Below are 15,829 nucleotides of genomic sequence, written 5' to 3'. Positions count from 1 at the left end.
CTTGGCGTGATCTCAGCTAGTTGCAATCTCCGCCTCCCAGGTTAATGCAATTCTCTTGCCTCAGCACTCCAAGTAGGTGAAATTATAGGCACCTGCCACCGCACCCAGCTAATTTTCATAGTTTTAGTAGAAATAGGCTTTCACCATGTTGGTTAGGCTGGTCTGAAACTCCTGACCTCTAGTAATCTGCCTGCCACAGCCTCCCCAAGTGCTGGGATTACAGGTGTGAGCCATGGCACCACACCTGGCCAATGCTAGCATTTTTTTTTTTTTTTTTTTTTTAGACTAACTGTTGTGTTGTCACCCAGGCTAGAGTGCAGTGGTGTGGTCTCAGCTCGCTGCAACCTCTACCTCCTGAGTTCAAGTGATTCTGCTGCCCCAGCCTCTTGAGTAGCTGGAATTACAGGCACCCGCCAACATGCCTGGCTAATTCTTGTATTGTTTTAGTAGAGACGGGGTTTCACCATGTTGACCAGGCTAGACTTGAATTCCTCGCCTCAGGTGATTTGCCCACCTCAGCCTCACGAAGTACTGGGATTGCAGGCATGAGCCACCGCAGCCAGCCACTCAGCATTTTTTTTTTTTTTTTTTAAATTTTAGAAATGGGTCTATGTTTCCAGGCTGGTCTTGAACTCTTGGCCTCAAGCAACCCTCCAGCCTTAGCCTCTGAGAGAGAAGCCTTAGCCTCCTGAGGGTGGTACCATGCCCAGCTTGAATTTGCCTTTTTAAAAAAGAGTGCATTGAACATTGGTGTAAACAGTTAGGATCACATACATTGCACCTCCCAATGTGGAATTCAGGATGCACGAGAAGTGCCTGGATATTCACAAGGCACTTCTGGAATCAAAAGCTGAAAGGCTGCCCCGTGCAATGGGTATTTCCACAATCTCTGGGCTCCTGAGAATCAGGGCCACCTCCCACCACATGGATTGGTCTGCAAACTAACTGATTTCTGAGATTCAGTCACTCTAATTGTTTTTTTGGAGATTTAAATTTTATTTCATGATGCAGACTTAAAGAAGGTAGAGAGAAGAAAGAAAGAGAAAGGGCCAGGTGCCTGCCTCACACCTGTAATCTCAACACTTTGGGAGGCCAAGGCGGGTGAAATCATGAGGTCAGGAGTTTGAGAGCAGCCTGATCAACATGGTAAAACCCCAGTTCTATTAAAAATAGAAAAGTTGGGAGCACTACACACTGGGGTCTGTTGGGGGGAAATGGGGGAGGGACCAGGGGGTGGGGAGGTGGGAAGAGATAGCATGGGGTGAAATGACAGATACAGGCGAGGGGACAGAAGGCAGAAAACCACACTGCCATGTGTGTACCTATGCAACAATCTTGCATGTTCTTCACATGCACCCTAAAACCTAAAATGCAATAAAAAAGAAAAAAAAAATAGAAAAGCTGCATGTAGTGGTGGGCGCCTGTAATCCCAGCTACTCAGAAGGCTGAGGCAGGAGAACCTGGTAGGTGAAGGTTGCAGTGAGCCAAGATTGCGCCGCTGCACTCCAGCCTGGGTGACAGAGCAAGACTTCAACTTGGGGGTGGGGGCGGGCAGGAAGAGATTAAGGGAAGGAGAGAGGGCTGGGGGAAGGAGGAAACACAGTCATAAGGACAACAACTTGTGATCTAACTACTCTTCAGCTTCATTCATCCTTTGGTAGTTATTATTATTTTCTGTTTTTGAGATGGAGTCTCTGTGGCCCAGGCTGGAGTGTAGTGATACAATCGGCACACTGCAACCTCTGCCTCCCAGCTTCAAGCCATTCTCCTGCCTCACAAGTAGCTGGGATTACAGGTGCACACCACCATGCCCAGGTAATTTTCACATTTTTAGTAGAGATGGGGTCTTACTGTGTTGCCCAGGCTGGTGATAATCTCCTGGAACCAAAGTGCTGGGATTTGCAGAAAGGAGCCACTGTGCCTGGCCAAAATAATTCTTTTATTAACATTTTTGTTAGTTTTAAAAATTATGATTATTTTAAGAGACAGAGTTTCATGCTGTCACCCAGGCTGGAGCACAGTGCTGCAACCATAGCTCATTGAAACCTCAACCTCTGATCCTCCTGCCTCAGCCTCTCAAGTAGGTGGAACTACAGGTATGCACCACCACAGCCAGCTAATGGGTTTGTTGTTGTTGTTGTTGTCTTTAGACAGAGTCTTTCTCTGATGTCCAGGCTGGAGTGCAGTGGCTCAACATGGGCTCATTGCAACCTCCGCCTCCTGGGCTCAAGCAATTCTTCTGCCTCAGCCTCCCAAGTAGATGGGATGACAGAAGCCCACCACCATGTCTGGCTAATTTTTATATTTTCGTAAAGATGCGGTTTCACCATGTTGGTCAGGCTAGTCTTAAAATCCTGACCTCAGGTGATCTGCCCGCCTTGGCCTCCCAAAGTGCTGGGATTATAGGCATGAGCCACTGTGCCCAGTCAAAATTTTAAATTATTTTTCTAGAGACTTGGTTTCCCTGTCTTACCCAGTCTGGTCTTGAACTCCTGGCCTCAGATGGTCCTCCTGCCTTGGCCTCCCAAAGCTCTGCGATCACAGGCAGGAGCCACTACATGTAGCCTAATTTTTTTTTTTTTTTTTTTTTTTTTTTTTTTTTTTTTGAGACTGAATCTTGCTCTGTCACCTAGGCTAGAGTGCAGTGGCATGATAGATCACTGCAACCTCTGCCTCATGGGTTCAAGGGATTCTCCTGCCTCAGCCTCCCAAGTATCTGTGATTACAGGCACCTGCCACCACACCCAGCTAATTTTTGTATTTTTAGTAGAGATGGGGTTTCTTTTTTTCTTTTTCTTTGAGACGGACTTTCTCTCTTGTTACCCAGGCTGGAGTGCAATGGCATGATCTCAGCTCACCACAACCTTCGCCTCCTGGGTTCAGGCAATTGTCCTGTCTCAGCCTCCCGAGTAGCTGGGATTACAGGCATGCGCCACCATGCTTAGCTAATTTTTTGTATTTTTGGTAGAGAGGGGTTTCACCATGTTGACCAGGATGGCCTCGATCTCTTGACTTTGTGATCTGCCCGCCTCGGCCTCCCAAAGTGCTGGGATTACAGGCTTGAGCCACCGTGCCCGGCCCAGAGATGGGGTTTCACCATATTGGCCAGGCTGGTCTTGAACTGACCTAGTGATCTGCCCACCTTGGCCTCTGATAGTGCTGGGATTGCAGGCATGAGCCACCACGCCTTGTACCTAATTCCTATTCACTGGTCGTGGATGGGAGCTATGGAATCTCTTCCTACAAAACATCCTGGCCGCATCAGAACGTGAGAGTTAAGTTTTCTAAGAGATGGTTCCTCTGTTTGTGCTCCACACCCAAATAATCCATCTTAGTTCACTGTCAGACAACTTCCAGGTATTACAGTGGCTGTAGTCTAGCTGGAAAAACGCTGAAGTAGACCCCCGGGACTCTCTTGACTCAGTCACTAACAACTTAGTGTGGCCCTGGGAAACAAAGAAGCTGGAGCAACCACGCCTGCAATCCCAGCACTTTGGGAGGTCGAGGTGGGAGGATTGCTTGAGCCCAGGAGTTTGAGAGCAGCCTGGGCAACATAGCAAGACCCCATCTCTAAAAAAAAAAAAAAATCAAAAAATTATCCAGGTGTGGTGGTGTCACCCTGTAGTCCCAGCTATTCAGGAGGCTAAAGTGGGAGGATCACTTGAGTCCCAGAGGTCAAGACTGCAGTGAGCCAAGATCATGCCACTGCCCTCGAGCTTGGGCTTCAAAGTGAGACACTGTCTCAGGAGGAAAAAACAAAACAAAACAAAACCAAAAAACTGGAGCTTTTGTTTTCTCATTTGTTAAAGGTGGATGATATTATCTCCTTCATGGAGTTACTGTGAGGATGGAAGTACGATTTTTTTCCCCTTTCCTTTTAGAAACACCATTAGATAGGCATAGTGGCCAGGTGAGGTGGCTCATGCCTGTAATCCCAGCACTTTGGGAGCCTGAAGCAGGTGGATCACCTGAGGTCAGGAGTTCAAGACCATCCTGGCCACCATGGTGAAACCCTGACTCCACTAAAATTACAAAAATTAGCCCAGCGTGGTGGCACGTGCCTACAATTGCAGCTACTCAGGAAGCTGAGGCAGGAGAATGGCTTGAATCTGGGAGGTGGAGGGTGTAGTGAGCAGAGATCATCCCACGGCACTCCAGTCTGGACGACAGAGTGAGACTCCATCTCAAAAAAAGAATGCCAGATGTGGTGGCTCATGCCTGTAAACCCAGCACTTTGGGAGGCAGAGGAAGGTGGATCACCTGAGGTCAGGAGTTCAAGACCAGCCTGACCAACATGCAGAAACCCCATCTCTAATAAACATATAAAATTAGCCAAGCATGGTGGCACATGCCTGTAATCTCAACTACTTGGGAGGCTGAGGCAGGAGAATCGCTTGAACCTGGGAAGCGGAGGTTGCAGTGAGCCAAGATTGCACTCCTGCATGGACGAGAAGAAGGAAACTGTGTCTCAAAAACAATAATTAGATAGGCATAGTGCACAAGATAATGTCAGGTGACACATGCACTACCACTTAGTACCACTGTGAGTCCGGACAGATGACATAGGTCTCCGTGCCTCAGTTTTTCCACCTGTCAAATAGGAACCATATGAGGATGTACTCGTAAGATGATGCTCAAGGCTAAATAATGTAATCCATGAACGTGCCTAGACCAGCACCTCCTGCATTTTAAATACTCTTCCCTTTTGGCTGCTGTTGCTACTATTTTACTAACTGGGTTGATTTCTAGCCTGCAAAAAAAGGATCACAAGTTTGTGAACAAGACCATTATTCCTTACCAAATGATTCATAACCCCAATTTTTCTTTTGCTTTTTTTTTTTGTTTGTTTGTGTTTTTGGAAACAGAGTCTCACTCCCACTCCCAGGCTCAAGGGATTCTCCTGCTCAGTCTCATGAGTAACTGGGATTAAAGGTACCCACAACTAGGCCCAGCTAATTTTTGTATTTTTAGTACAGATGGGGTTTCACCATGTTGGCCAGGCTGATCTCAAACTCCTGACCTCACGTAATCCATCCACCTCGGCCTCCCAAAGTGCTGGGATTATAGGCGTGTGCCACCCCACCAGCCCATAACCCCAGTTTCTTTTTACCAACTTAGATTATGGAACTTGGCATGATGCCCAGATTCCCATAATGCAAATTGTCCTCCCCAATTATAACTACCAGGTTTTTTTTCATCTAAGAAAAACAAAACAAAAATTGAAATGCTGGTCATTTTTGTGGACAAAAAGATAAGTATGGCCAGGGGTAGTGGCTCATGCCTGTAATTCCAGCACTTTGAGAGGCTGAGGCGGGAAGATCACTTGAAGCCGGAAGTTCGAGACCAGCCTGACCAACATGGTGAATCCCCCTCTCTACTAAAACTACAAAAATGAGCCAGGCGGGCTGGTGTGCACCTGCAGTCCCAGCTACTCAGGAGGCTGAGGCAGGAGAATCACTTAACCCAGGAGGCAGAGGTTGCAGTGAGCAGAGATCATGCCACTGCAGTCCAGCTTGGGCAACAAGATCAGAACTCCATCTCAAAAAACAAAAAGAAAAAGTAATGCGACTGCTATTTTCTGGTTATAATCACAGAGTTCATGTAGAAAAGCTAAGCAATATGAAAAAATACAGAGTTAAAGTTTTTAAAAATTACCCCAAATTGGATCAGCAAACTTTTTTTTTTTTCCCTCTTGAGACAGACTAGGCCTTGCTGCTGCCCAAGCTGGTGTACAGTGACACAATCACAGATGACTGCAGCCTCGACCTCCTGGACTGGCTCTGTGCTCCTGCCTCCCAAGGAGCTGGGACTACAGGTGCATATTCCTATACCCAGCTAATTTTTTTTTAATTGGTTTTGTAGAGGTGAAGTCTCACTATGTTGCCCAGGCTGGTCTCGAACTCTGGCCTCAAGTAATCCTCCCGCTTCAGCCTTCCAAAGTGCTGGGATTACAAGCATGACCTTATTTGGAGACGGTCATTACAGAGGTCATGAAGTTAAAATGGGTCATGAAGGTGGGGGCCTGATGCTATATAACTGTTGTCCTTACTAAAAGAAAAATTTGTTGCCTGTGAAAGAAAAAGAAAGAATAAAATATTTTTTCCTTGAGACAGGGTCTTGTTCTGTCACCCAGGCTGGAGTGAAGTGGTGTGATCTCAGCTCACTGCAGCCTCATCCTCCCTGACTCAAGCAATCCACCAACCTCAGCCTCCTGAGTAGCTTGGGAGCACAGGTACATGTGACCATACCTGGCTTTTTTTTTTTTTTTTTTTTTTTTTCCGAGATGGATGCTTGCTCTTTCCTGCAGTCTGGAGTGCAGTGGTGCAATCTCAGCTCACTGCAACCTCCACCTCTGGGTTCAAGCAGTTCTCCTGCCTCAGCCTCCTGAGTAGCTAGGATGGCAGGCGTGCACCACCACAGCCAGCTAATTTTTATATTTTTAGTAGAGATGGGGTTTCACCATGTTGGCTATGCTGGTCTCAAACTCCTGACCTCTTGATCTGCCAACCTCAGCCTCCCAAAGTGCTAGGATTACAGATGTGAGCCACCACTCCTGGCTGTATTGTTTTTAGTACAGGTGGGGTTTCATCCTGTTGGCCTGGCTTGTATTGAACTCCTGACCTGAAGTTATCCTCTCACTCATGCTCCCAAAGTACAGGGATTACAGACATGAGCCACGGCATCTGGCCTGAGACAACAAATTTGTCTTATTCTAAGACACTTAGTTTGTGGCACTTTGTTACAGCATCCCCAGCAAAGTTATATCCAACGAATAATCCATTTCATTGTTGTTGTTGTTGTTGTTGTTGTTGTTTTTGAGACGGAGTTTCGCTCTTGTTACCCAGGCTGGAGTGCAATGGCACGATCTCGGCTCACCGCAACCTCCGCCTCCTGGGTTCAGGCAATTCTCCTGCCTCAGCCTCCTGAGTAGCTGGGATTACAGGCACGCACCACCATGCCCAGCTAATTTTTTGTATTTTTAGTAGAGACGGGATTTCACCATGTTGACCAGGATGGTCTCGATCTCTTGACCTCGTGATCCACCCGCCTCGGCCTCCCAAAGTGCTGGGATTACAGGCTTGAGCCACCGTGCCCGACCGTTGTTGTTGTTTTTAAGGAAAAAAAAAAAAGGAAAGAAAGAAAGAAAAAAGAATAATTAAAAAGAATGAAGGAGAGGAAGAAAGAGGAAGAGGGAGAGAGAACGGAGTGTTGCTTTATTGCCCAGGCTAGAATGCAGTCTAAAAACGGGTATTGAAAATGTCTTTTATGCCAGTAATTTTCCTTAATAATGGAGACAGGAAAAAAATGAGGAAAGAAAATAACAAACAAGCAGCCAACCAATAATTCATTTAAACCTGTAAGTAGGTATGACGTGGTACTGATCAGAGTGTATATTTTGTGTATTTAAAATGGAGAGTTCTATAAATGTTTATTAAGTTTACTTGTTCCGGATGTGAGTTCAAGTCCTGGATATCCTTGTTAATTTTCTGTCTCGTTGATCTGTGTAATATTGATGTTGAAGTCTCCCCCTATTACTGTGTGGGAGTCTGTCTCTTCATAAGTCTTACGTAATCTGGGTGTTCCTGTACTGGGTGCGTATGTATTTAGGATCGTTAGCTCTTCTCATTACATTGATCCTTTGACCATTATGTAATGTCCTTCTTTGCCTCTTTTGATCTTTGTTGCTTTAAAGTTTATTTTATCAGAGGCGAGAATTGCAACTCCTGCTTTTTATTAAGTAACTTATTTTTGCTCTCAAGTTGGTTGGTAAATCTTTCTCCATCCATTTATGTTGAGTCTTTGTGTATCCCTGCATGTGAGATGGGTCTGGATGCAGCATACCGATGGGTTTTGCATTTCATTGTTAAAGGACACAGAAGCTCATGCTCTCTGTCATTCACGAATGTGTAATTAGGTTTTGGCCAGGAGCAGAGGCTCATACCTGTAATCCCAGGACTTTGGAAGGCTGAGATGGGAGGATCACTTGAAGCTCAGAGTTCGAGGCCAGCCTGGCCAACATGGTGAGACCCCATCTCCACACACACACAAATATTAGTTGGGCATGGTAGCATTCACCTGTAATCCCAGCTACTCAGGAGGCTAAGTTGGGAGGACTGCTTGATCCTGGGAGTAAGAGGCTGCAGTGGGCTATGATTATACCACTGCACTGTAGCCTGAACAACACAGGAAGTCCCTATCTATCTTTTAAAAAAACAAAAACAAAAACAAAAAAAGGGCTGGAGTTTGAGTTTGTGTTTTTGTTGTTGTTACTGTTGTTGTTGTTGTTGTTGTTGTCTTTTTTTTTAGACGGAGTTTCGCTCTTGCTACCCAGGCTGGAGTGCAATGGCGCGATCTCGGCTCACCGCAACGTCCGCCTCCTGGGTTCAGGCAATTGTCCTGCCTCAGCCTCCTGAGTAGCTGGGATTACAGGCATGTGCCACCATGCCCAGCTAATTTTTTATATTTTTTAGTAGAGACGGGGTTTCACCATGTTGACCAGGATGGTCTCCATCTCTTGACCTCGTGATCCACCCGCCTTGGCTTCCCAAAGTGCTGGGGTTACAGGCGTGAGCCACCGGGCCCAGCCTCGTTACTGTTGTTTTTTGAGATGGAGTCTCATGCTCTGCCCAGGCTGGAGTGCGGTGGTTCAATCTCAGCTCACTGCAACTCCACCTCCTGTGGTCAAGTGATTCTCCCACCTCAGCCTCCCAAGTAGCTGGGATTACAGGTGTGCACCCCCACACCCGGCTCATTTTTATATTTTCAGTAGAGATGGGATTTCACCATGTTGGCCAGGCTGGTCTCAAACTCCTGACCTCAGGAGATCCACCGGCCTCGGCCTCCCAAAGTGATGGGATTACAGGTGTGGGTCACTGCGTTCGGTCGATTTCGTGTTTTGGCTGGGTTGGGTCTGGCAGGTGTGTGGTTAATAAACCAGGTCTAAATATTTCCAGGCTACTGGTGGGTCAGGCACGCACTGACAGCAATGTTGTGGATGGTGATACTGGCTTTGAACATGGAAGAAAACAAGGTCTGGTCTCCTTTTTTCACCCAGACGGTGTCGACGAGCTGACCTAGGAGATAACAGGACAGGTACATGAGACCCCGTGTACATCCTGGGAAAGGGGGTGGCAACTGCTGGGACCCCAGCCCACCTGGCCAGTGGCTCTTCCATGTTCCTTACAGCTTTTGAGAGGTTCGCTATTCAAAGGAGGATGAATCAAGGAAAGTACAGGGCTGGGGCACAATTTTGTTAAACATGACAAGGAATATGCCTTGGTTCAAGAAAACCCATGGCTCAGCACGGTGGTTTACGCCTGTAATCTCAGCACTTTAGAAGGTGGAGGTGAGAAGATCACCAGAGGTCAGGAGTTCGAGGCCATCACGGCCAACATAGAAACCCCATCTCTACTAAAAATACAGAAATTAGCCAGGTGTGGTGGCACATGCCTGTAGTCCCAGCTACTCAAGAGGCTGAGGCCTGAGAATCCCGGGAGGTGGAGGTTGCAGTGAGCCGAGACCACACCATTGTACTCCAGCCTGGGTGACAGAGTGAGACTCCATCTAAAAAATAAAATGAGAAAATCCGATCCTTCTGCCACGCATGGGGGTGCAAGCCTGTAATCCCAGCACTTTGGGAGGCTGAGGTGGGCACATCACTTGAGCTCAGGAGTTCAAGATCAGCCTGGCTAACATGGCAAAACCTTGGCTCTACTAAAAATACAAAAATGAACCGGGCATGGTTGCATGTGCCTGTAATCCCAGCTAATTGGGAGACCGAGGCAGGAGAATCACTTGAACCCCGAAGGTGGAGCTAGCAGTGAGCTTAGATCACGCCACTGCACCTAAGCCTGGGGGACGGAGAAGACTCCATCTCAAAAGAAAAAAGAGAAGGCAGCGCAACCCCTACTAGTCTTCTCTATAAGCAGGCTCAGAGTGATGGCCGTGGAGTTTTTGGTCAGCCAGGGGCTTGAACACAATGGAATGTCTTCTTCTTCTTCTTCTTTTTTTTTTTGAGACAGAGTTTTCGCTCTTGTTTACCCAGGCTGGAGTGCAATGGCGCGATCTCGGCTCACCGCAACCTCCGCCTCCTGGGTTCAGGCAATTCTCCTGCCTCAGCCTCCTGAGTAGCTGGGATTACAGGCACGTACCACTATGCCCAGCTAATTTTTTGTATTTTTTAGTAGAGACGGGGTTTCACCATGCTGACCAGGATGGTCTCGATCTCTTGACCTCGTGATCCACCCGCCTCAGCCTCCCAAAGTGCTGGGATTACAGGCTTGAGCCACCGCGCCCGGCTTGGAATGTCTTCTAATACACGTAACTACTATAAGCAATAAAACAGGTTGGGTTTGCAGCTCTCATCTGTAATCCCAGCACTTTGGGAGGCTGAGGCTGGAGGATCATTTGAGTCCAACTGTTTGAGATCAGCCCAGGCAGGAGGGTGAAAGCCCATCTCTACAAAAAATAAGTTAGTCTTACATGGTGGTGCACCTGTGGTCCCAGCTACTGGGAGGCTGAAGCAGGAGGACTGCTTGAGCCTGAGAGGTGGAGGCTGCAGTGAGCCACAATTGCACCTGGATGCAGTGAGCCTGGATGACAGACTGAGACCCTGTCTTCAAAAAAGAAAAAAAAAATTCCTTTGTAAGGATAACACAGACTGAGTACAGTGGCTCACCGCTGTAATATCCAGACTTCCGGATTTTGGGAGGCTAAGGCAGGGGGACTGCTTGAAGCCAGGTGTTTGAGACCAGCATGCATAACATAGAGGGACCCAGTCTCTACAAAAACCACAAAAAAATTAGCCAGGCACGGTGGCATGTTCTTGTACCCAGCTACTCACGAGGCTGAAGGGGGAGGATAGTTTGAATCCAGGGAAGGTGGAGGCTGCAGTGAGCCATGATGTCACTTCTGCACTCCAGCCTGGGTGCAGTAGTACAGTCAGAACTCAGCACAGCCTGCACGTCCACAGAGCGAGACCCTCTCTCAAAAAAAAAAAAAAAAAAAAAAAAAAAAGGCTGGGGCTCATGCCTGTAATCCCATCACTTTGGGAGGCTGCGGTGGGCGGATCATGAGGTCAGGAGATCGAGACCATCCTCCCCAACATGGTGAAACTCCATCTCTACTAATAATACAAAAAAAAAAAAAAAAAAAAAGGTGGGCATGGTGGTACACACCTGTAGTCCTAGCTACTTGGGAGGCTGAGGCAGGAGAATTACTTGAACCCAGGAGGCAGAGATTGCAGTGAGCCAAGACTGAACCACTGCACTATAGTCAGGGATTGCAGGTGTGTGCCACCAGGCCTGGCTAATTTTTGTATTTTAGTAGAGATGGGGTTTCACCATGTTAGCCAGGCTGGTCTCCAACTCCTGATCTCAGGTGATCCTCCCACTTCAGCCTCCCACAGTGCTGGGATTGCAGGTGTGAGCCACTGTGCCCAGTCTGATTTTTTTCAAGTATTTAAAAATATAAAACCAATAAACATTCTTGGGCAGCTCATGAGCTGTATAAAAACAGATGGTGAGCCGGGCGTGGTGGCTCAAGCCTGTAATCCCAGCACTTTGGGAGGCCGAGGCGGGTGGATCACGAGGTTGAGAGATCGAGACCATCCTGGTCAACATGGTGAAACCCTGTCTCTACTAAAAATACAAAAAATTAGCTGGGCATGGTGGCACATGCCTGTAATCCCAGCTACTGAGGAGGCTGAGGCAGGAGAATTGCCTGAACCCAGGAGGCGGAGGTTGTGGTGAGCCGAGACCGCGCCATTGCACTCCAGCCTGTGTAACAAGAGCGAAACTCCGTCTCAAAAAAAAAAAAAAGAGAAAAGAAAAAAAAAACAGATGGTGGGATCTCTATGTCTCCTGTGTAGATACTATATGCCATGGTTTCCAGAGCCCTGGCTAGATGTTTCTTTGTTTGAGACAGAGTCTCCCTCTGTTGGCCAGGCTGATGCAACGGTGTGATCTCAGCTCACTGCAACCTCCACCTCCAACGTTCAAGCAATTCATGTGCCTCAGCCTCCCTAGTAGCTGGGATTACGGGCACTACCACACCCAGATAATTTTTTTGTATTTTTAGTAGAGATGTGGTTTCAGTACGTTAGGCAGGTGCTCTCAAGCTCCTGGCCTCAGGTGATCATCCTACCTCGGCTTCCCAAAGTACTGGGATCACAGGTATAGGTGATTCTGGCTAAGTACATTTCAATACTAAGTACATTTAAGCACTAAGCCCTGGCTAGGTACCTTTAAGGTATAATGGCATATGGAGGCTGAGGTGGGAGGATCACTGGATGCCAGGAGATCAAGGCTAGTCTGAGTAACATACCAACCAGAGAGATCCTATCTTTACAAAAAAATTTTTTTATATTAACTGGGCATGTTGGTTATAGTGTGCACCTATAGTACTAACTACTTGGGAGGCTGAGGCAGGAGGATCCCTTGAGCCCAGCAGTTCAAGGTTTCAGAGAACTGTGATCACGCCACTGAATTCCAGCTCTGAGACAGAGCAAGACACTCTTTCTAAAAATAGTAAAAAATGTTTTATTTTCTTGAGACAGAGTCTGGCTACATCACCCAGGCTGGAGTGCAGTGGTACAATCTCAGTTCACTGCAACCTCCGCCTCCTGGGTTCAAACAGTTCTCCAGTCTCGGCCCCCGGAGGAGCTGGGATTATAGGCGTGTGTCAATGGGTTTGGCTCATTTTTGTATTTTTAGTAGACACCAGGTTTCACCACGTCAGCCAGGCTGGCCTCCAACTCCTGACCTCAAATGATACACCCATCTTGGCCTCTCAAAGTGCTGAGATTACAGGTGTGAGCCACTGTGCCTGGCCTTGTGACAATGTTAGTGGCATTTTGATTATAATTGAATACTTTTTAAAAAATCAAATGCGCATACATATGATTGTTTTGGGCAGGACTGGGGCCAGGACTTTTTTCTAATTCCTTCACCTTGTATTCTAGGGCCTTGCAAACAATAGGTGCTTAGCAAATGCAATAGAAGGCACTCAGACAGTGCTTGATGTGTAGTGCATACTTGTCTTCATTAGGGAGAAAGAGACAGACAGGAAGAACAAGGGAAAATTCAGGGCAATTGATCAGGTCGACACCATCATTGCTAAACTCAGAGGAGACCAGGCTGTGTGCGGTGGCTCATGCCTGTAATTTCAGCACTTTAGGAGGCTGAGGCAGGTGGATCACTTGATGTCAGGAGTTCAAGACCAGCCTGGACAACATGGCAAAAACCTCATCTCTACTGAAAATACAAAAATTAGCCAGGCATGGTGTGGCAGGCCCCTGTAATCCCAGCTACTAAGGAGGCTGAGGCAGGAGAATCACTTGAACCCGGGAGGTGTAAGTTGCAGTTAGATGAGATTACACCACTGCACTCCAGCCTGAGGGACATTGCAAGACTCCACCTCAAAAAAAAAAAAAAAAAAAAAAAAATCGGAGAATACCAAGATACCCGCAGATAATGCACTGTGTCACTTTCCCTGTGCATTTTTCCTGCCTCTTGGTAGACAGCTCCTAACATCACCATGAGATCCTGGTGAAGGAGGTGTGGATACTGGGGTTGCTACAGTTTATTGAACCATTTTTTCTCCCAGAGATGCTAATCTTCTGTCAGATTCCTTTGAGTGTTTTTCCGATCCCTGCTGTGGGCAGTTTACCCTCAGGGCACTTCTCCATGGAGCCACCAGGTGGCGCCATTGCTGCATAAGTGAAACTGACTCAAGATTAGAAAGCAGTGTTCCATTGTCTTTGAGCTGGGTGGGGTGGGTCAAACCTGTAATCCCAGTACTTAGGGAGGCTGAGACGGGTAGTTCACTTGAGGCCAGTAGTTCGAGACCAGCCTGGCAACATGGTGAAACCCTATATGGTGAAACCCTAATTTTTATACTAAAAATATAAAAATTAGCCAGGCATAATGATTCACGCCTATAATCCCAGCTACTCGGAGGCTGAGACAGCATTGGTTGGGAAGCAGAGGTTGCAGTGAGCCAAGATCGTGTTACCCTGCCCTTTAGCCTGGGTAACAAAGCGAGACTCCAGTTTTTTTTTAAAAAAAACAGTATTCCTAAGGACTGAGAGGGGAAACTGAGGCATGCAGACTGGAGTTGGGGTGGGGCTTGGGCTTGGCAAGAGAATGGGTTCAAGTAACATGCGAAGGACTCTCAGAAAGTCACAGCAACTTAAAAATCATTTATTCTACCTCCCACTTCCACATTTTCCAGATGTAGAAACCAAAGCTGAGAGCGGGAGATAACTATCCCCAAAGCACCACGTCGGTGGGGAGCCGGGTTGCCAGAGAAAACACAGGACATCCAGTGAAGTGTGCGTTTTGGACTCTTCGTGTATGTCTCAAATAATGCACGAGACTTAAACTAAAACCTTATTCACTCTTTGTCTTCGAAGGTAACTGTGCATCTGTATGATGCTTTGCTAAGTCTGACAACCCTCATGAGGGTAAAATGAAGATTAGGGAAATAATTAAATGTAATAAGCAAACATGCAAAATAAAGACAACTCTGTTCCCATTGTGCAGACAAGAGAATTGCACATTAGGGAGTGGCCCCAAGGCCACACTCACAAGCATCAGAGTCAGGATTTGAACCCGGTCCTGATTCCAGAGGTCTCAATTTCACTGTTGTGGCCAGGAACATCTCATAGTCCACCATGTGCGTGCATGTTCTGTCTTGAATATAACCCTCTCCCCGTCGTGTAAGTGGACCGTTCCCCTCCCTGACGTTGAAGAACCCCGTATTCAGCAGGTGCCTCCTGACCCAGCAGACCCCCATGAGCCCAGATCCCTGAGACCTGGTGGCTGCCATTATGACATTCCCCGACTGCATCTTAGGACCCAAGTCTGACCCCCTGCAGGATCTGCAGCTGGGTTACAGGAAAGGGGACCCGATCCAGACCCCAAGGGAGGGTTCTTGAATCTCGTGCAAGAAACAACTCGGGGTGAGTACATAAAGTGAAAACACATTTTTTTGTTTGTTTGTTTGGTTGGTGGTTTTTTTTTTGTTTGTTTTTCAGATGGAGTCTCACTCTGTTCCCCAGGCTAGACAGAGGGCAGTGGTGTGATCTTGGCTCACTACAACCTACACCTCTGGGGTTCAAGTGATTTTTCTGCTTCAGCCTCCTAAGTAGCTGGGATCACAGGTGCTTGCCGCCACACCTGGCTAATGTTTATATTTTTAGTAGAGATGGAGTTTCACCATGTTGGCCAGGCTGCTCTCAAACTCTTGACCTCAGGTGATCCGCCTCCCTCAGCCTCCCAAAGTGCTGGGGTTCCAGGTGTGAGCCACAGAGCAAGTTGATGCTTTCCTAGACAAGCGAGTTTTTTAGGAAAGTAAAGATAGAATGGTTACACCATAGAGCAGCCCAGAGGGCACTGGTGCCCATTTTAGGGTTATTTCTTCATGACATGCTGAATGGGGGGGGGTAGATTATTCATGACTCCCCTTTTTTAGATCATACAGGGCAACTTTCTGATGTTGCCATGGCATTTGTAAACTGTCAAGGCACTGGTGGCAATGTGGCCGTGAGGACGACCAGAGGTCACTCTCCTGGCCATCTTGGTTTTGATGGGTTTTGGATTGGCTTCTTTACTGCAGCCTGTTTTATCGACAAGGTCTCTGTGACCTGTATCTTGTGCTGACCTCCTAGGTCATCCTGTGACTTAGAATGGCGTCACCGCCTGGGAACGCAGCCCAGTAGGTCTCAGCCTCCTTTTACCCATCTCCTATTCAAGATGCAGTTGCTGTGGTTCACACACCTCTGGCAGCTGGGCTCCTTGGGATCTCCTGACATTCTGTGCCCTCTGTG

General features: G+C 47.3%; 1 long non-coding RNA gene across 1 annotated transcript; it reads left to right on the top strand.

Moving 5' to 3' along the window:
- The first annotated feature begins 8,952 nt into the window (after positions 1 to 8,952).
- On the top strand, positions 8,953 to 15,047 carry LOC120363050 (uncharacterized). Its single transcript, XR_012518276.1, has 3 exons — positions 8,953 to 9,093; positions 14,233 to 14,332; positions 14,770 to 15,047. It is a non-coding gene; the product is annotated as an uncharacterized LOC120363050 (long non-coding RNA).
- The last annotated feature ends 782 nt before the right edge of the window (positions 15,048 to 15,829 follow it).

The sequence above is a fragment of the Saimiri boliviensis genome, chromosome 7, assembly GCF_048565385.1.
Source record: "Saimiri boliviensis isolate mSaiBol1 chromosome 7, mSaiBol1.pri, whole genome shotgun sequence".
Classification (NCBI taxonomy): domain Eukaryota; kingdom Metazoa; phylum Chordata; class Mammalia; order Primates; family Cebidae; genus Saimiri; species Saimiri boliviensis.
This window is presented reverse-complemented; position numbering and strand designations above follow the sequence as displayed.